Source organism: Stylophora pistillata, chromosome 8, assembly GCF_964205215.1.
Source record: "Stylophora pistillata chromosome 8, jaStyPist1.2, whole genome shotgun sequence".
NCBI lineage: Eukaryota > Metazoa > Cnidaria > Anthozoa > Scleractinia > Pocilloporidae > Stylophora > Stylophora pistillata.
In genome coordinates, this window is record NC_142526.1 from 8512293 (window position 1) to 8534208 (window position 21916).

Below are 21916 nucleotides of genomic sequence, written 5' to 3' on the forward strand. Positions count from 1 at the left end.
TTACGGTGGCCAATTTACCATTTCAACTTTGTTGATATATCCAAATTATTTCGTTACTCCCACCGACGCAGCCCCAAACAGTTTCTTTCGAAACTATCAGCCTTTATTCATGATTTCCATCATCGAGTAACGGGCTTGGTGCACACTTTTCGCAGTACCTTTTTTTCCATCGATGATTTTTTTTCAATTACTAGAATTTAAAGAGGATAATTTACACACTAAAAATTAGGCAAAGAAAATATAGGTAACCGTGCTCGTTCGAGAGCTATAGACCATCGTACCTCTTTACCTGATCTATCGATTCAAAACCAATTGAAGACCAATACCATGACCCAGGGATGTGTGCACACTTATTCCCCTGATTACATATTTTTTTATGCGAAGTACACGATGCAATACGGATAATTCAACTTAAACATTCTCGACTAACCACCACCATCAAACAAATTTAGCCCTTCCTTTAAAAAGAGCATTAGTCTCCAAATACTTTTTTTTCCAGGATTGCGTTACTTTCTACCCAAGTGTCCTAGCAGCTCGCGACGAAATTATTTTATGACTAGGCTGGCACTACATGTTACCAGAGAAACAACAAGAAAGGAATAGAAAGAGCTCGCAACTTTTGGAACGTTTTTCTCAACAGCGAAAAAAGTTCGACCAACCATACAAACCTTGACTTTCAAACTTTGCCTAAACCCGACATAACAAATACAATTTTTGCTTGTAACGTACCCATACTCTTTTGTTGACATGCGCTCCTTTCTCCAAAAGTAACCTAACAATATGAGTGTGACCATTCTTTACAGCTGCAGTGAATGGAGTGTCCTCCTATAAGTAGGAAAAAAATTGGAAAAAGAACGGTAATGTATAAAGGTCATTTTCTTTCTTTTAATGCCCACGGTAAGGATAAATCTGCGTTTGGAACAACTACACTCTGCAGGAGTTTTTCGAGCATAAGGTCAGAAGGAGTTTTTCCTTGGATAACAGTTCCCCAAATCATAGGAATTCATAAAATTGGTTAAAAGGGGCACTGAGAGCGAAGCTACAAAATAATACTCTATTCCGGAATAATGGACATCTAACTTTTCAAGCAAGGCTTTTCAAAGTAACTCTTGAAAAGAACAATGTGTAGAACGTCTCAAGGGAACAATTTAAACAGCCATACGAAATTTGTATGTCAAATTCTGACTAAACGCGACATCACAAATGCACGTTATGTTTCTAACCTACCCATTTTTCTTTGTTGACATCAGCTCCCTTCTCCATAAGCACCCTTACAACATCAGTGTGACCACTCTTTGCAGCTGCGGTGAGCGGAATGTCCTTCAAAATTTAGGAAAGAAAAAAATAGGAGAAAGTACAGTAATAGAAAGCTCCTATTCTCTTCCGTAATGACCTACGTAAGGATATATGCTTGAATCTGCTTTTGAGACGAATACACTCCGTAAGTGCTTTTTAAGCTTAAGGTGAGAAGGAGTTTTGCCTTGCACAACAGTTCACCAAATCATAGGAATTCATAGTAATAGTTAGAAAAGGCACTCAGAATAAGGCATTCTAACGATTCCTCCCCCCCCCCCCCAGCTTGACATGGCTTCTGTCTATGCATAGTTTCCTCCTGTTTAACCACAAGTTTCAAACCTTTAATAGCTTTTCAGTTCTGGTCTGATGGAGATAGCTTTTTGAAGCTCACAAATTTAGATCAAAACTATGTAAACTAAATAATACTCGATTCGGAAATATTGGGTATAACTTTTCAAGGATAGGTTTTTAAGTTAATATTTGAAAAAAACTTGATAGGTAGAAGGTCTCGGGCGTAACGAAAAAATTTGATATAAATTTGTCGAAAATTACGACATCGACTCAAAAACGTTCCTCGAGTCGTTCCCTTCCAGGTGATAATTTGCGTCATAAGGTAACGGGCTGCGTGGACATTTTCAGCTATACCTTTTTTCCCATCAAGGAGTTTTAAGGGGGGGGGGATAATTGTACACTGAAATTACCCAATAAAAGAATCTAGTTCACCGTACTCCTTCATTAGCTATAGACCATCGTACCTCTTCACCTGGTCCATTGATTGAACAACAATACCATGTTCAAGGAATGCACGCAAGCTCATTTGCTTGATTACGTGTTTTTTAATGCGATGTACAAGATGCGCAATGACACTGAAAAGTCACCTTAAACATTTTCAACACATTACGACGCAATTTCCTGGACAAGAAAGAAAGAGGAAGAGCTTCCATCTTTGTGCAACGTTTTTCTTAACAAAAAAAATTTGAACAGCCATACGAAATTTGACTTTCAAATTCTGACTAAACTCGACATGCCAAATACAATTTATGCTTCTAACGTACCCTTCCTCCTTTGTTGAGATAAGCTCCGTTCTCTATGAGCAACCTAACAGTATCAGTGCAACCATTTCTTGCAGCGTGAGCGAGTGGAGTGTCCTCCAATTCCTAGAAAACAGAATACACAATTAAAAAGCACAGTGATATATGACGCGGCCATTCTGTTCTTCAATGACCAATGTAAGGATATGGTTGAATCTACTTTTAATACAACAACATTCTTCACTTGTGTAAGCATAGGTTCAGAAGGAGTACTGCCTTGTAAAACAGTTAAACAAATCATATAGAAACTATAGAAAGTATATAAACTAAATAATACTCGAGTTGGACCGAAGTTATGAAATAAAAAAGACAGGTCACCGTACTCGTTTAAGAGCAAGAGACCATCGTACCTCTTTATCTGGTTCATTAATTGCAAAAGAATACTATGCTCTGGGAATGCACGCGAGGTTATTCGCCTGATTATGGCTTTTTTTTTTTTTTTTTTTTTTTTTTTTTTTAGTGGGGGGTACCAGATGCGCAATGACACTGAGAAATCACCTTAAACATTCTTAACACATTACCACGAAATTTCCTCGCAGTTAAGTCTAATGAACAACAATTTAATCCTGATGAATCTGTTGCACTTAGCTACAAAAATTCAGGGCATTCAAATGTTTGTGATTCTAAACAAATTTAGCCGTTCCTTAAAAAAGCTTTGGTCTCCAAGTATTTTCTGGCCAGGTTTACCCTGTTATCTATCCAAGTTTTCTGGCAGCTCGCGAGCATATCATCTTATGACCAAGGTGACACTATCACGTTACGAAAGAAACAACGAGAAAGAAATACAATGTTTTGCTCGACAGAAAGAAATATTTTAGCAGCCAAATGAAATTTTACTTTCAAACTCCGACATAAGGTTACCGTGCACCTTCAGGGGTGTCTTGCGTGCAAGCGATGTTGCGCGTCCGGTTTAAACTATAGATATCTAAACCCCTAGATCAAATTAAAGCATATAGGACTGGCTATGAGACTATACCAAAAATTTAAAAAAAAATTAATTGTCGAATTTTTCACGACTTCTAAATGCGAGCGCTCGAATCACCTTTGAACGTTACATGTTAAAGCGAATTTTGTTTTTCGCTTATTTAATGTGTTCCTCCGTTTCCGGGGCCAAAGCGCTAAAAAAAACGTGTCTGTGATTTGCTATATTCAATTTCAGTGAAAAATTACAGAACATTTTTGAAATAGGATTAAAAAATGTGGAGTGATAGTACAAAAATCGCTCTTGAAAAAAAAGTATTTAGAAATAAAAAATTCGGAGACATGTTGTTGTTGTTTATTAGTAAAACTAGCTACTGTCAAAATTTGAGAGCAATCGAACAAATTCCCTTTGACTTGTAGCTCTTAAAAGATGATTCGGGCGCTCGCATTTAGAAGTCGTGAAAAACTCGAAAATTAATTTTTTTTCAAAATTTTTGGTATAGTCTGAGAGCCAGTCCTAGAAGCTTTAATTTGATATAGGGGTTTAGATATCTACAGTTTAAACCGGACGCACTACATCGCTTGCACGCGAGACACCCCTGAAGATCCACGGTAACCTTAAATCTGCATTACAAATATACGCTTCTATCATACCCCTCCTAGTTTGTTGACATCAGCTCCATTCTCTATAAGTAATCTAGAAATATCAGTGTGACCTTTCGTTACAGCTGCAGTGAGTGGAGTGTCCTTCAAAATGTAGGAAAGAAAGCAAAGGAGAATCATAGTAATATATGAAGCTCATATTCTCTTCTTTAATGATTAACGTAAGGAAATGCGGTTGAATCTGTCATACAAAATAATTTAAACAGCCATACGAAAATTGACTTTCAAACTCTGAACAACGAATTAATTATGGTGAATTTGGTGCACAAATCCAAATAAGAATAAAATAGGGCTGTTACAAGTTTTGCGATTCTAAACAAATTTAGTCCTTCCTTGAAAAAGGCTTTGGTCTCAAAACATTTTCTGGCCAGGTTTGCCTTCCTAACTGTCCAAGCTCTTACAGCTCGCGAGCATATTATTCTATGACCGAGGTAGCACTTTGGCGTTACGAACGAATCAACAAGAAAGAAAGAGAAAGAGCACGCATCTTCGTGCGACGTTTTGCTCAACAATAAGAAAAATTTGAACAGCCATACGAAATTAGCCTTTCAAATTCTGACTAAACTCGACATCACAAATACAATTCATGTTTCTAACGTACCCATTCTTCTTTGTTGACATCAGCCTTGTTCTCTATGAGCAACCTTACAATATCAATGTGACCATTCTTTGCAGCTGCAGTGAGTGGAGTGTCCTTTAAAATGTAGGAAAGAAACAGTCTGCAGGTGTTTTCAAGCATAAGGTCAGAAGGAATGTTACTTTGTACTAAGTCATAGGAATTCATAGTACTGATTAGGAGGGACACTAAGAATGAAGCAACAGAATGATCCCCCTCACCACTGACATGGTTTCTGTCTATGCAAAGTTTCCTTGTGTTAAACCATGTTTGAAGATGGTTTGTTAGTTTCCTTGCGATGGTAAAACACCTTTTGGAGCTCAAAATGAGCGATAAAAAAGCTAAATAATACACGTTCTAGAAAATAATGGACATGTAACTCCTCAAAGTGACAGAATTAGGTTTAGAAATAACGATAGATCGATTCGCAATCGTGATAGAATCATCATAAGCTCAGGGTACTTATTAAGGATCGTAGGGAATAACAAATGTTATGGAATTGATAATAATAATAATAGTAATAATGATAATGATAATGATAATAATAATAATAATAATAATAATAATTATGATAATAATGATGATGATAGTAATAAGATCTGCTTGCTGGGATCTCCGCGAATCCTCAGAGGGGTGCTTAGTGTATGAACAGCATGATTTGACTTGAGTGACTGATGCTCTTGCAAAAAAAGGAACACCAGAAAAGACCGTGATAGAAGAGGAAACAATAATAACAATAACAAAAATAATAATAATGTAGAGCTTTAAAGCTTAGACCATAAAATCCAAATCATTTAGGTGTTAGGGTTATTTACAAGAATATTCCAAATCAAAGTGATCTAAGTATTTAAAACTTCGAACACAACATATTTGAGAGTACTAACTGTTGTCATCTAATCAGTTTAAACTGAAAACAAACAGAAACATAGGCATGCTACGCGTGCAGGAGTTTTTTTCCTTTTGGATGTGGGGGCTGGAATGGGGCACTAAGTATGGACACTGTCTGTCACGGTATTTTTGAAAAAGAAAAAGATGTGACGATAGTTTTTCGCGCCCAAACTGGGAAACTCAACCTTCGCGGACGGCACAACAATAACTGGGGGAAATGAACGCGGTAGAGTCCACTCGGCAGCGAGAACGGACACTCGTCACGGAAAATGGTGCACAGAGATCTACTTCGAGCTAACTTATACGGACGTCAAGGATGAGGCAGCGTTTTGGTTTCATAGTACACTTATTCTAGGTCAGGCCAACAACTGACATGACATCTAGCGTACGCAAGTTGGTAATCGAAAAGCCTTTACGAAATGCGTACTTAAGTACTGAGCTGGTATAAGGTTCTGTTGTCCTCCAAATTGAAAATATCTATATAAGAATTACAAAGGAACGGAAAACTTGTATTTAAAGCAAAAATGATTCACATTGAAAGTTTCATGTGTCGAAATTGGAAGACCATGTTCAATAAACTTAAGGCCATTAAAAATAGGAAACTTAGGTGAGAATTCGCAGCTTTGATATTGAAAATATACCCCGGGAAATTACAACAGAGCAGCTTACAAAATAAATTGAAAACTACAATTAAAAGTTTCCGCTTATCTAAGCAAGGTTGGTGTTAAGTTTGATCGTATGAAAGGAAATTGAAGTTTCGAGTATAACCTCAGCTGCCAACTACCATAAGAACCTATTTTGCCAGAAAGACCATTAGCACTTTTATCTATCAAAAATTTCACTTCAAAATTTACTTGTGGCTTTTATCTTTTTAAAACACCGCAATCAAAGAAACTCGCATGAATTGAGAACGGCTAGAATACCAAAAACAACGAATAAATATGCTTAAACATCCACACGGAAAAGTCACTAAATTTTCTCGTAACAAAGAGCATTTACTTTCAAAATATTCTACTGAAAATATCGTTCACTGGAGAACAACAAAAAACCCTTCCAATTTATCTGAAATAAACTCAGACACAAGTATTTTTATTGTCTGTTGCAATTGGTGTCTAAATAACAGTTGGGGAAAATATACTGTATTTATACCACACTTCCTGCACTTTCTTCCACAGCCCTAATTCGGTCTCGTCATGCAGCGTTCTTTCTCCCAAGTTGTGTGACGAGACCAAACAATGACCTGCTCGTAGCCTATGACAATGCTTGCCGTCAATCCTTTGTTAGAGACAAAGTCTTAATTATTCAGTCACAACTAATTGCCTCAAAAACATTCCTCCATATAATTTTGCAGTGGAAAGCAATTCCATCTCTAAAGACTTTGAACAAAGATGTTTTGCGGTCTCTGTTCTTCCAACAAGTGAAAATAGATTAAACGCAGAGATAAGTATCATTGTACAAAGCACAACAACGTAGGCTCCTTATTTGGTTGTTGCCTATCTGGACCTCTGGAATGCGTGTGAAAATACGTGATAAAATACAGGATGTTTTAAAAGGAAATGGCAGGTGAGAGGGTAAAGTCTAAGGTAGCTAAAAACGAATTTTATTGGTAGAAAACGTCTGACCGCGTGAGAATTGCGTGGAAGTTGATTAACAGTAACATTAAATTCCTTGTGAAATTATTTCAGTGAGGTAAGATTATGTCATAAAATTTACGTTCATTGTCCACTGGAAAATGGCATTTAATTTGAGAAAGTCTGGTCCACAGTGGCGAGTAAAAAGTAAACACGTGATTGTAGCGTAAAAATACCGTTTAAACACAATATTCAATTCATGGAGAACTTTTAGAAGCAAAGAAACGAATATTTAACATGGCAGTCGACGCAGAGGTAATTATAACTTGGTGGTCTTTTCAACCTTTCCAAAAAGAGCAACCAGTAGGCAAAAACAAGACTATCTATGAAATATTGATTATGCAAATACTTTGCGCAAGTGTTACCGAGTCAGCAAAACAGGCTCCACCAAAACAAAAAGCTCTAGTGACAAATTCGTGTTAGGCCTTTGGCTGACGGTGTGCGCGTTGTAAGTGCAGGAGCAGAACACAAAATACGTTTTAACTTGAAAATGGCAGAGAAATTCCCTAATGATCTGTCTAATCCCGACAGATCATGGCAAAAAAAGTTCTCAGTAACAGTAACAGTAATGTGAAGGTGAAGTCTGATCGTCCGGGTGAGTGTAGTCCTGAGAAGGACTGTTGTCGGTGGTAGTGACTGACGTTTCGACAACCTGTGCGGAAGTCATCAGCAGAGTCAAGTGAATGATTGTTGTCAGTAGAATGTTCTTATTCCAGTTCGTGTGAAATGATCGGTTGGTTTTGCCGAGATGTTATTGGCTGTAAGACTCAAGTGACGTAAGTCGGTCGTGATTGGTCTGTTTCGATCTGTCGGTAAAGTTAGGTCGTTCTTTTTCGGTCGTTTGTGATGTTTATGCCTCCTACATCGGTGAGACTGGCAGAAACCTCACAACAAGACTGACTGAACACAGACGGGCGACGAGGAAAGGTGATGTCAGCAATCACATTGCTGAACACCATCGACTTACCAACCACAACATTGACTGGGACTCTGCGCAATGCCTAACCTACAGCACTGACTATTTTCAACGACTGACTCTGGAAAGCTGGTTTACCAACTTATAACAGTCTCCCCTAAACAGATCTCAACAACTACCCGCTCCATACAAACGACTCATTCACGACATAAACATCACAAACGACCGAAAAAGAACGACCTAACTTTACCGACAGATCGAAACAGACCAATCACGACCGACTTACGTCACTTGAGTCTTACAGCCAATAACATCACGGCAAAACCAACCGATCATTTCACACGAACTGGAATAAGAACATTCTACTGACAACAATCATTCTCTTGACTCTGATGATGACTTCCGCACAGGTTGTCGAAACGTCAGTCACTACCACCGACAACAGTCCTTCTCAGGACTACACTCACCCGGACGATCAGACTACACCTTCACATGTTACCCCCGGGTTCAAACCATTTACTGCAGTAACAGTAATGAGCCATTTCACTGGGTAGATGGGCTCACAGTTCTTGTTGCTGTCATTCTTGGTGTGTGTCAATGTCGGGTTGATTTCATCGCAACGTATCGTGGTACCATAATTTCCAGACATGATTAGCAAGGGGGACGGCATTCTTATTGGTGCAAGCCTACCCCAATGCTGTGATCTTATAGGTGCGGAATACATACCCTAGTGCGGCAATCTGATTGGTACGGGATACAAACCCTAATGCGGCAATCTGACTGGTTTGCGATACAGGAATAATGCGGTATTCTGATTGGTATGGGATTGATTGGTTTGCGATACAAAAAAAAAATTGGGGCGATCTGATTGGTGCGAGCGACAGAGCACTCTGCGCTGAGAATTGATGGAGTTATTAAAAAAAAAAAGACCCAGTAAGTCAAACAACTTCCTTCTCTTTGTTTGAAACAGGCACCAAATGGAAGGACTCCCAAGTTCTCGTTGAAAGATTGGTTCAAAAGAAATATAACAGACCCCATGAGTCACTGTGATCTAAAAGCACAAGAATTCCACTGAACAATAACAAACTGTCATCTGTCTTCCGAAATGTAAATTCAAAACTGTGACACAAATCTAGATAAAAATACAGTTAAGCTCAAAACATACCACTCTCCCTCTTTGGTTGACATCAGCTCCTTCCTCTATCAGCTGCCGAACTCTGTTAGAGTAACCTTTCTCAGCTGCTTCAATTATTGAGATGTCACCAATCAACTGAAAACGACAAAAGGAGAAAGAGACATGCAAAGCTGAACCATTCCTGAATAAAATAATAAAATCTAAACATACACTTGAGCCAACTGCACTTCACAGTTCTCAGAGCAAGAAGTTACCATGAGGTTTGCTCTGTGGAAATCCAAAATCTAGTGGGGGTCTTGATTTTGGATCACATTCACATCCCTATTGAAAATTTGTAAATTGACAGCTTCATAACAGTCTGCCTACACAAACAGAGCTGAAAAGGAGGTAAAATTGAAGAAGAGCTTCCCAAAATATCTGTCGGCCGACAGGTCACCGACAGTTGGCCGACATAATGAAAACAAATTCAGAAACAAGTTAATAGACGCTTTTCATTCCACTAATTTATTCGTGTTTTTCTCGTTGCCATGTTCCCACCAATAACGTAGCTCCATTTTCTGCATTTAAAAGCACATACAACCCACAATTCCTCTATTCGCTCCGACGAAGGGCTAACGCTCGAAACGTCAGCTTTTGTAATCGTTACGGTGGCCAATTCACCATTTCAACTTTGTCGATATATCCAAATTAATAGACAGTCATTTTGAACTTTCACAATTACCTCAAAATGAATTTTGACGAACACGACGCGATAGAGGTAAATTTCGAGTGCAATAAATGTTCATTTATGTAAACTTGATGTGCAGTAGTATCTGACTGACACATTCAATTTTACCAGATTTATTGCACTTTATTGTTAGCAGATCAAGTTCAAATCAAAACTTGACCCTCGTATTCAAAAGTTGTATGTTGTCAGTCAATCATCTAGAAGGCTGAAGTAAAGAATTGAATGTGTATTTGAGAAGAAAACTTGAACATTGAAAATTACAATTAAACATCGAGGTTAAAACTGGAATATTGAAAATAAAACTTGAATGATAAAAAATAAAATTTTTGCAGGGATTTAACACCATGCATATACTACGAGCGTGAGCTGAATAAATTGAATGTAAACTTATCCTTTTTGTAAATGATTACCTGATCATCAGAAGCTCCTACAGTCACAGGTGTATGTTGCTGGTTGTCTTTAGCCACAGCAGATACACTGGCTTCTTTTGCAGAAACTTGAGTTTCTAAATTCCTAGGCTGCCTTAGCGGTTGACCACTCAGACTCCCTTTCACTGGGAATGTCTCTGTGTAAGCCTGTTCATGTGACTTCTGGAACTCTTTATCTTCCCCAGAAATTTTTAGACTCTCCAATCGAGATAAAAGAGTGGAATAATTCTTCTGCTCCGCTACGTCACCTAAACACACACAAAAAAAGAATCAATTATCTATTAAGATATTTAATTTTTTTCCTCCATGAGCTGAGTTTTCTTGAGCACAGGTCTTTTGTTAATTTTTTCAATCTTTTAGTTCATGGTCTAAATGATCTTCTTAAAAGCTTAATTCTGAAAACTCAAATAGATAACCGTAAAAGCCCGCGGATAAGCCACACCCTTTTTCCAAAACTTATCGCTAGAAATTGGCAGTGTGGCTTATTTGTGGGAACATTCGAAAAAAGGCGTCGTGAATGTCCATTTTTCGCATCTGATCTAAAGCCTGGTAACTAAGCTTCAAATGTTCTTGTTGTAATGCAAAGATCTATGGAAAAAATGTTGAATGAAGAAATTCCTGTCAACAAATACCAGAAAAAGACCAATCATATGTCAAAGTTGGTAGTAACGACATTCATTATATTACAGTGCTAAAATAGTCCATTTTACAGTTGCATGCTAGGTTGCCAAGCGTTTGAATAAGAGTGAGGCTAAGGGTGACCTTGTTATGATACAAATGAATAAAGGCTGATAGTTTCTAAAGAAACTGTTTGGGGCTGCGTCGGTGGGGGTAACGAAATAATTTGAATATATCCACAAAGTTGAAATGGTAAATTGACCACCGTTACGATTATAAAAGCTGACGTTTCGGGCGTTAGCCCTTCGTCGGAGCGAATAGGTCAATTCGGTGAATAGGCCAATTCCATTTCAACTTTGTTGATATATTCAAATTATCTTGTTATGATACAGATGTTGCTGCTTTTCGAATGTAAATTAATTTGTTATCATGCTAAATAGGGGCTGGTCTCTATCACAACAGGGTCACTTTCAGCCTCACTCCAAATCGAAGGCTTAGCAACCAAGCGCAGAACTGTAAAATGGCCTATTGTGGGTAACACTTTGAAGTATTTTCATTTGTAATGGTAATAAGTTTGCGTTCGATAAACAGTGGATGAAGAAGACTTCTCAAGACTCGACTTTGGATTTCTTTGGATTTCTATCAAAAAACTTTTTTTCAAAATTTGAGCTGCTAAATTTGGGGTGCGGTTTATCTGTGGGTGTAGCTTATCAAGGGGCTTTTACGGTATCTATATTTTCTACTGTTTTCAGCAGTGTTTCCCTGCTTATACCCGACACACTCTTCAGTTTGATGGTCATCATCAACTACATCTATGAGATGATCAGATGACGGATATTTTCATGGAGTGAATAAGCAAGAGGGATAATGAGTGAGAGTTGGCAGACATTGAAATACTGCGTGTACCCGTAAAATTACACATTATCAACCTGTTGGAAGGTTTGGTTGCAGTGCTAGTGGCAATGTCACTGGAATCATTTTTGGTATATCACTTGCGTTGGAACACACTGGTGGAAGTGTAATATGTGCTCCTGACTGTTTTGAGTCTGTGGAGAACTGGTCAGAGACTTGCATTTGCTCTTCCTAGAAAAAAAAAAATTGGAAATTCGTATCATAGATACTACAGTACATCTCCTTCTATCCTAATCTTCTTTAATGAAAAAAGGTGAAGTCCGTTTATGGGCCAAGTAGCCCATCAGGCCGGCACTTAACTCTGGTTTCCGTAACGTGAAGCAAGTAGGAGCATTTCTACTCCATCCTGGAGGGGTTGCTAGTACCACAGGCGGCCCAAGCTCTCTTTGAGAACCACACAAGGAACACAATTTGCATATCGATTTATAAGGATTTGTATGGGATTTTCTACAAGATATCCATAGAGATAGTTAAAAGTGAAAATATTAAATAAAAATGGCTTACCTTATTCCATACGTGTATTGCTTGCTCCTGGTGTCGTTATTTTACCGATTTCACTTGATTTAAGCGGTTTTTTTTAATCCTGGTTTTTTAAATCAAGTGAAATCGGTAAAATAACGACACCAGGAGCAAGCAACACACGTATGGAATAAGGTAAGCCATTTTTATTTAATATTTTCACTTTTAACTATCTCTATGGATATCTTGTAGAAAATCCCATACAAATTCTTATAAATCGATATGCAAATTGTGTTCCTTGTGTGGTTCTCAAAGAGAGCTTGGGCCGCCTGTGCTAGTACGTTACAGGGTTACCCCTGCATTAAATTTGCCAGTACCCATTTAAACACCTAAGTGAAGAGAGGCACTGTGAGAGTAAAGTATCTTTCTCAAGAACACAACACAATGTCCCCGGCTAGGGCTCAAACCAGGACCACTCAATCAAGAGTTGAGCCCACTAACCATGAAGTCACCAAACCTCACAATGAATAATGAACTCTTAGACCTAAAAAATAAGTTAGTTCAAGAAACTTGTTGGTATGAAAGTTAACTTTTTCACAAGTATCTCATTGGTTTCAAATCCTAAATCCTCAAATCTGATTGGCTAAATCTACATGCTCCAGCGATCGAGATTTTCCTTACCAGGCCCTAGTACAGACTGCTTCAAGTTTTGCAATTTGCACTTTTCAATGTTTTCACAAGCGAGGCTAAAAGATTTAGAAATTGTTACAAGTGACTCACGGTTATGAGTTCAGACGATGAAAGCTACCAAAGGGGAAGCAAATTCTTTTATCCAGAAGAGGAAAACATATTTCAAGATAAAGAAGACCAGGCTGAAGGTGGTATACAAAACCTCGGGTGCAGTTTGTCCCAGTACAGACCTTCTGGCTGGTGAATAATATATATGTATTTTGTTGTTTTTTGTTGTAATGGCTACAAGAACTTGTAAAACTACAAGAACTTGTAAAAGAAAATTGAAGTCTACTTATTTACTTTATTTATTCAAGGTTTGCATGTGGATCATATATGCCTTCAAGGAAGAACTTCCAAACTCTGACAAAACTCTACATAACAAACACACCTGGCTCTCTTTATTCTCCACTTCTAAACGACGAATCTGAACAGAAGTATCGTCAGGTAATGACAAGTGAGTATGCAAGTTCCCTTCTTCAGAAAAGAGTCCTTCTTCTAGGCTTAAATCTTGCTCTGCATCAAAGTTATCTTCCTCCACACCTCCATCAGTCTTATTTGGTTCTATAGACCGTATTTCCGATCTTGAATGCACAATCTTTCCAGCATCTTCATTCTCACAAAGATCAAACCCATTGACCAAAACCTCTGTAAGTGCGAATGAAATATCATGGCTTGATTCAGAATGTTGAGGTTTTTCTGTATGAAGTATCTCAGAAAGTTCATCATCTGAGTACTGACTTTCTTCATTCTCCACATTAACACCAGGAACATCAAGAAGAAGCATTGGGGTATTATCCTGTGATGCTAACAGAGTATGCGAGGCACTTTCTTCAGAATAGAGAGCCCACTCCGGACTTAAATCCTGCTTTTCATCATGGTCTTCTTCCTCATAATTTACTTCAGTCTTTGTTGACTCTGGTAAAGGCGTGTTCCATTCAGGACAATCACCACTTCCAACATATTTATTGTCACCAATGCTGAACTCACTAGTGAAACCCTCTGTCATTGTTGCTTGGATTTCTTGGCTCATATCAGGTTCACCTTTGTGTGAATGTTGACTTGATTCTGCTTTTGGATCAACTTCTTGATATTCACTTGAACTACCACAAACCAAGGGCACTGAACGTGAAGAGTCCAGAAAAAAAGATAAAAGTTTAGCAATAACCACAAATTAAAACAGTGTTATAATAACAAAATCTAATATCAAATTTGACTTTCCTTTACTTAACATAGTACCCACAAAAGAATTCTCTAAATTTGGAGAAAAGTCATCTGCAGTGTTGAACTGGATCAACTAAACTGCAGCAGAAAATGGTGTGAACTGCACTGACTGAACTGTAAGAGGTTCACCTAACTTTAAGAACATGTAGTTGGGCAACTCAATTCCACAAATGCTCAAAAACAGACTCAATATTGGGGGTGCCATGCTCTACCTTTTCAGAGAGGAATGTGAGTTTAGACCACACTATGGCACTTTACATAATAAGTGAAAGATCAAATTTTTTTCTCTCAATTTAGAGTAAATATTAACTGACGTATCAAGATATTGAAACTGAAGGTTTAAACTTTGTTAACTATTATAAGGCAATGTTAATTAAATACTACAGTGGGCATCTTCCGCCATTACCATATCACGCACTGCAAATAGCTGCCATGTGCATTTCCTGTGCTTACCTCACAATAGTTGGAGTGGCCGCTGGCCATTGCAACTGTTGCAACGCTATACGCAAAACTGCTTGCCCGCGAAGAAAAAGAGGAATTGTAACGCTGTGTTCAAGTTGAATAATATTAAAACTCTCGTTTTATTTGGTCCTACCAATTTTGGTCCATTTTGGTCCAATTTTGAGCTGGATGCAAATCAGCCGCTCACGATGAGCAATCAAGAATCATGGCACTTTTTGGTCAACAAATGTGTGATATCACTGCTTCACAGCAGCCTTGAAGTGACTCCTAAAGATTTGGTAAGCAGAGTAAGCCAGGTCGATTCTGGTCATTCGAAAGCGCTTTCTCGCTCTAGTTTTTCGTTGTCCTTGTCAAAGAAAAGAAGAGACGCTAAAATAAAGGCCTAGCTCCATTGCAAGCCTTCAAGCAAAACAGCTTGCCCAATGAGTTAAGAGAGACAATGAAGTACGCGAACTGGAGTTTCAAGAAGAAATGGCTCAAAGGGATATAAAGTGGAAACTTGAATGTCGAAAACGAGAGCTTGACCTACTACGAAGGAAAAGAGAAGACGAAATGGCTGTGATTTCTGCTCAAAATCAAGCTGAAGTGGCACACCTTGAGCATGAAATACTGGGTCAAGAATTTAATGAAGGAAAAACACCAGTATGTTATTTGTGCACTATCTACTTATGGTTTATAGCTCAAGTATTACATCAGGTCTCACTGTCATAGTTATTGTATGGTCAGGGAGAGCAAATTAATTGAAATATAAAAAAAAGGATTAAAAACAAATATCTCACCACTTAAAGATTCATCCCAGTTTTCTGAATCAGACAAGGCACTATCACTTCCAGATGAAACACTTGAGCAATCCTCAGTGTCCGCAAAATAGTTTTCATTGCTTTGCTGAGAGCATAACAGTTGATCATCTTCTAAATCCTCCTCATCTTCAGTACATGCTGTGAGAAGGAACACTTCACATGAAAATTTATGTGTAAAAAAAAACCCTAGCCAACAATTCACCAAAAAATACCCAAAGCTCACGACAAAAGTTCTCGTTTGCCTTTAATATTGAAATTTAACCATGGGTAGCATAATTATATGGTATGGGAAAAGAAGGGAAGCCAAACTATTTGCACTCAACATTGAGGAGCACATATTTAAAACTCTCAGTTGAAAACAAAGACCAGTGCAGATCATTTTAATTTCTTAATACAACATTTTAACTGTACAGTTACAACTGAAAGTACAAATAGGCTCTTAGATGAATTTACCTCTATTCTGTGATAGATTCTGCCACCAGATACACTCACTGCACTTTTGTATAAGTTCATACAACTCCCACACCACAACTGAGCCTGGTTGTGAGGCATCTGAATTTTAACACAATCAAAATGAAACATGAGAATCAGTGCAACCTGCCTTTCAAAAATGTAGACATGGTGATCGATGTACCGATTGATACTAAGAACAATTCAAGTTACTTTTAGCACAAATGCAACTAATCTATGATGACATGTCTCCTTTCTACAATCCTAGCAAGGAAAATTGTCATGATTCAACTTTGTTCTTACCTTAATTTATTTTAAATATCTTTGTCTGATATCTGTTATCATAATTGCGAGACAAAAAAACAAGGAAATGTTTACATCATATCAGAAAAATATGTAATTCACGTCAAAAAACTTCACTCCAGTAGATGCTGACCTTCATTACCATCTTAAAAAGATGTACAACTGACCACGTCTCTCTTCCATTTCCCTAGACCCCTTATTTAGTTGAAGTTCTCTATGTAGCACTCAGACAATAGCTTATAAAAAGTAAAGAATTACCTGACTGCTCCATTTTCTGAGATTCCCTAAATTTGTCCTTTGGTGTCACTAATCTACACAATTAACTGGGAATTTAATTAGTTTCAATTAAGGGTATTGAAAGTTTGAGTTTCACCTCTACTGTAATGACATTCAGTAGCTCCACCTCCATAGGTTCCCCATCTACATCCACTTACTCCGGTTGCAATGGTACCATTTCCACTGATTCCACTTCCACTGGCTTCCCCCCGACTGGTTCCTCCCCCATAGGCTCCTCCTCCACTGGTCCCACCTCCACTGGCACCTCCTCCACTGGCGCCTCCTCCACTGGTTCCACCTCCACTGGCTCCAGGCATTCCTCCAAAACTATCTTGCATGTTCACTGACAACTGAGTGACTATCTTGCAGTACATCATAGAGGTCTGTGCCAGAATTTCTTTAGTGGTTGTTGAAATGAGCAAGACTGGAATAACAGCAGGTGTCATTTCAGGTGAAGCTTTGGATAAAATGGTGATCAAAAACCACATTGAAATACATCCATAAAACAGTGATATTTGTTCTGATAGTGAATAATGTAATTACATTTACTACCATGAAGAAAAACACAGAGAACATTCAAAAGAACTTGCTTTTGCTTGGGAACCCTTCATTGTATTATACTCCCACCTACAAGTCAATAAAAGGGATCGATCAGAAACCTGGGTGTTTTTCAAGCTGTGCCAAAACGTATCATTCAGGACTATTCTCTGGTGTTTTTGTGGGGAAGGAGAGGTAATTTTCTCAAGGTGAACACTGTTACAGGCCAGTTTTCACTGACCTGGTTATCAGAGATTGACCATCAATTCTAACATTTCACTATAAAGAAGAAAATCTCAGTCCACTGCACAACTGGGATAGTACTTTTTAAAAATGAAACTGGACAACCAAACGTTGAGAGTTCAATACTCCTTTCTAATTCCCTGCTTTTAGTTTCACTGATTGCATATCTGTGGTGGGTAATTATGATATCACAAGTCTTGTTGGAATTGTGACAACAGCTTTATCATGGACAGGTAAAAACAAGCGATACAATATCCCGACGTTTTGGCTGCTTCATGACGCCATTATCATGACGCCATTATCAAGGGTACAAATGAAAATAAAATTAACAAATGCGAGTTCAAGAGTTACAACTAATTAACATAGGGGAGGTAGCTACACAAATACTTTAGCACGGATAGAATCCATTTGCACATTCAAACTCGGTGATAATTGTTTGATGTAAAGCAGCTCGTTGACAAGACAATCGAATTTGTTCATGCACCTCTTGAGAACTTGGAAACAGCAAAGAAGGTCCTCAGGGACAGCACCTGCGTGGTTATTTTCATAGTGCTTGTGTGCTGAAGATGACGTGCTCTTATGGCCAGCCACGCGGGCATATAAATGCCCACACGTGTAACCAACATAGCTCCCTGTATCTGGTTACACATGCAGGCATTTCTATGCCTGCGTGGATAGCCATAAGAGCACGTCATCTTCAGTACAAAAGCACTATGACAATGACCATGCAGGTGCTGTCCCTGAGGACCTTCTTTGCTGTTTCCAAGTTCTCAAGAGATGCATGAACAAATTTGATTGTCTTGTCAACAAGATGCTATACGTATATGTGCACGATCCTTCGCAGTAAAGCACTATTTAAGCAATAGTGAAAATCAGACCTGAAAAAAATTCAGGCCTGTACGGGATTCGAACCTCTGACCTCTGCAATACTAGTGCAGTGCTCTACCAATTGAGCTAACAAGCCAACTGGGAGCAGGCCATCAAATTAATTCGACATAAACCCGTAGATGATAAATCAAACAACAAACATATGAAATACATATATATGAACTGCGGTTATGAAATGTATATGTGCACGATCCTTCGCGGTAAAGTACTATTTAAGCAATAGTGAAAATCAGACCTGAAAAAAATTCAGGCCTGTACGGGATTCGAACCACTGACCTCTGCGATACTAGTGCAGCCCTCTACCAATTGAGCTAACAAGCCAACTGGGAGCACTAGGCCATCAAATTAATTTGACATAAACCCGTAGATGATAAATCAAACAACAAACATATGAAATACATATATATGAACTGCGGTTATGAAACGTATATGTGCACGATCCTTCGCAGTAAAGCACTATTAAGCAATAGTGAAAATCAGACCTGAAAAAAATTCAGGCCTGTACGGGATTCGAACCACTGACCTCTGCGATATTAGTGCAGCGCTCTACCAATTGAGCTAACAAGCCAACTGGGAGCAGGCCATCAAATTAATTCGACATAAACCCGTAGATGATAAATCAAACAACAAACATATGAAATACATATATATGAACTGCGGTTATGAAACATATATGTGCACGATCCTTCGCGGTAAAGTACTATTTAAGCAATAGTGAAAATCAGACCTGAAAAAAATTCAGGCCTGTACGGGATTCGAACCACTGACCTCTGCGATACTAGTGCAGCCCTCTACCAATTGAGCTAACAAGCCAACTGGGAGCAGGCCATCAAATTAATTTGACATAAACCCGTAGATGATAAATCAAACAACAAACATATGAAATACATATATATGAACTGCGGTTATGAAACGTATATGTGCACGATCCTTCACAGTAAAGCACTATTAAGCAATAGTGAAAATCAGACCTGAAAAAAATTCAGGCCTGTACGGGATTCGAACCACTGACCTCTGCGATATTAGTGCAGCGCTCTACCAATTGAGCTAACAAGCCAACTGGGAGCAGGCCATCAAATTAATTCGACATAAACCCGTAGATGATAAATCAAACAACAAACATATGAAATACATATATATGAACTGCGGTTATGAAATGTATATGTGCACGATCCTTCGCAGTAAAGCACTATTAAAGCAATAGTGAAAATCAGACCTGAAAAAAATTCAGGCTGTGATTTCAATAGTGCTTTACTGCGAAGGATCGTGCACATATACGTTTCATAACCGCAGTTCATATATATGTATTTTATATGTTTGTTGTAAGATGCTATACATCAAACAATTATCACTGAGTTTGAACATGCAAACGGATTCTATCCATGCTAAAGTATTTGTGTAGCTACCTTCCCTATGTTAATTAGTTGTAACACTTGAACTCGCATTTGTTAATTTTATTTTCATTTGTACCCTTGATAATGGCATCATGAAGTCACCAAAACATTGGGATAATATTATTGCTTGTTTTTACTCGTCTATGTATTATTAAATCTTTGTTAATACGAGCTTTATCTTGATAGTAATCTACACTCTGTAATAATATACCACATCTGACAAAACTGAAGCACATCAATAAATAATGCCCTCTAACAACATTTGATCTGACTCGCTTTATTCACTAGAGAATTTCCATTGCTTAACAGCTTGTAAGACACTGCATGAGAAACTCATTCATGTCATGAGCTATGACACAAAACCAACTTTGATAGGTATCCAGATTATATTTAAGTTTACAATTAAAGCAATCATGTGAACAATCAGACATGGTTTGATGCTATTCTGGTTTAAAGATGTAATGAATGTAACTGCGAGTTACAATTCCTAGACCCAACATTTCTACACTTCTGTCCTCAATTAAGTGCCTTCATCAGGGGTGATTTAATCTTTGCAACAAGATCAAGAGGTCCTTTTTATATGCTCACTAATTAGCTGCCCTAGCTAGCTTTTTTCTGAATAGGCCTTGATAGCAAGGCATCACTGCAAGCCACTATCATCACGATTTAAGGGGTGTGGGCAGAGTTAATATGCCAGGCTTCCAAACAAAGGCACTGGTGGTAATTAATGTCAATTAGTGATAACTTTAGAATCTTCTCACCCAATTGTAAGGTTTAAGTTGGGAATGTGTGCTCCAAACAAAGCTGAATTTTCATTCTTGCAATGGTGCTCTTTCAAACGTGTACCAAACGACATTTGGTCTGTCTGATGTACTTGTGATCACATTCATTGCACAGAATAGAATAAACAGCATCAGTTCATTGTTCTTTTGAGATAAAATTATTAGGTTTGGTAAAAATACTCCCCAAAGTCTGAAAAGGTTTTTTAGCAAATTTAACATTGTGGCTGTTCAAAATTCCTTGATGGGTCCTGTAACAGTGTCTTTAAAGGTAAGGAAAAACAGCAAAACCAGTCATTGGTTCCTTCTCATCAGGGGCCTTTCTAGTTGTAACTAGTACCTGGCAGCTACGGAGAAATGTTTTGGTATAGCCATTTACCTTTAGGGTGTTTAAACTATACTTTATCTCCTCAGCTTTTGAAATCGATAGAAGATAGTAGACAGTCAGCCCTCCTGAGTAAAGTTTAAGCAATGGACTTTTTATGGCAAGTAGGTTGGTGAGAGTTGAAAGTGAGGTATTTGTCAGTGTGAGTTGGTTTACAAAAGACACTTGTTGTTTAATTCCCCAGTTCCACTCTGCACACCTTTAAACCAGGAATTCCATTGGGACCAATCATCTCTTTTGTTAGTCTCTGACTTATACCATTACTAGTAAACTTGCAAGAATTTTGTTGCATGTTGTTGAGAGTATTGATTACCCTCCCTTATAAAACTTTTTTATGGTTCAGTTGACATTAAGGATGGTGGATGCTAATAGGGAACTAATTTGTCCCAGCAAATGATTTTGCAAGCAAAACAGATCAAGGGCCATCAAACTCCAAAAAGAAAACCGGCATGGGTGTAGCCATGCTATTTTTTTGAGATAAGGTTTGAATTCAGAAAAAATGCTGATGTTGCATTTTTTTAAAAAGTGAAGGAAAATAAAATGCCCCCTTCAATTCCTTTTGAATTCAATTTTTTACCACAAAATCAATAGTATACATAAAAAATCTTCAAAATAAGAGGCAAAAACAATCCTCAGAACAGAGTGATGCAAGCTTTTATCATCAGTTGCATTAATATTGAGGCCATTTTTAATCCTGATCACAGTCTCACTTGCACAACCAAAAATACTGGCAAAACAGTTTTTGCAATGAATGAAAAATTAACTGTTTGTTCTATAGATGTGTTTCTTTTGTTTGCCGCCATTGAAAATAGGGGTCACCAAATGTTTTCTTAAGTTATTTCAGTTTCTTCAAGTTTGTCATCACACTTTGTTCAGCTTTCCTAACACTCCCCTGTAAGTAAACACATTAACACCTGCATAGCATGATTGTCTTATGTGAGATAAGCCTTTCCCTGCCTCACCATGCTTAGTAGTAGTACTACTGTGATCACAACAAATGAGCAAACTGAAGTCTTCGCAAGTATGATTTTTGGTTCCTTTCTGACTGCATAGACCTTCTGAAGCTCAAAATGAAATGTGAATATGCTATTAAAAACTCTGTTTGGAAAATAATGGGTACAAAAGTCTTAGAAGTGACAGAATCA

At 38.0% G+C, this 21916-nt stretch overlaps 2 non-coding genes and 1 pseudogene across 3 annotated transcripts in view; all 3 read right to left on the minus strand.

Annotated features, from left to right (window-relative positions):
- Positions 1-21916, minus strand: part of LOC148724797 (uncharacterized) — a 57549-nt pseudogene that overhangs the window by 32144 nt on the left and 3489 nt on the right. The window contains exons 5-16 of the transcript XR_015991087.1: positions 16643-17002; positions 15970-16068; positions 15496-15654; positions 13422-14152; positions 11860-12013; positions 10295-10560; positions 9188-9292; positions 4573-4665; positions 3963-4055; positions 2352-2453; positions 1228-1320; positions 730-825 (exon numbers count right to left, since the gene is read on the minus strand). The product of XR_015991087.1 is annotated as an uncharacterized LOC148724797 (transcript). The remainder of the gene's footprint in view (positions 1-729; positions 826-1227; positions 1321-2351; positions 2454-3962; positions 4056-4572; positions 4666-9187; positions 9293-10294; positions 10561-11859; positions 12014-13421; positions 14153-15495; positions 15655-15969; positions 16069-16642; positions 17003-21916) is intronic.
- Positions 18709-18781, minus strand: Trnai-aau (transfer RNA isoleucine (anticodon AAU)). The gene has a single exon. It is a non-coding gene; the product is annotated as a tRNA-Ile (tRNA).
- On the minus strand, positions 19198-19270 carry Trnai-aau (transfer RNA isoleucine (anticodon AAU)). Its single transcript has one exon. It is a non-coding gene; the product is annotated as a tRNA-Ile (tRNA).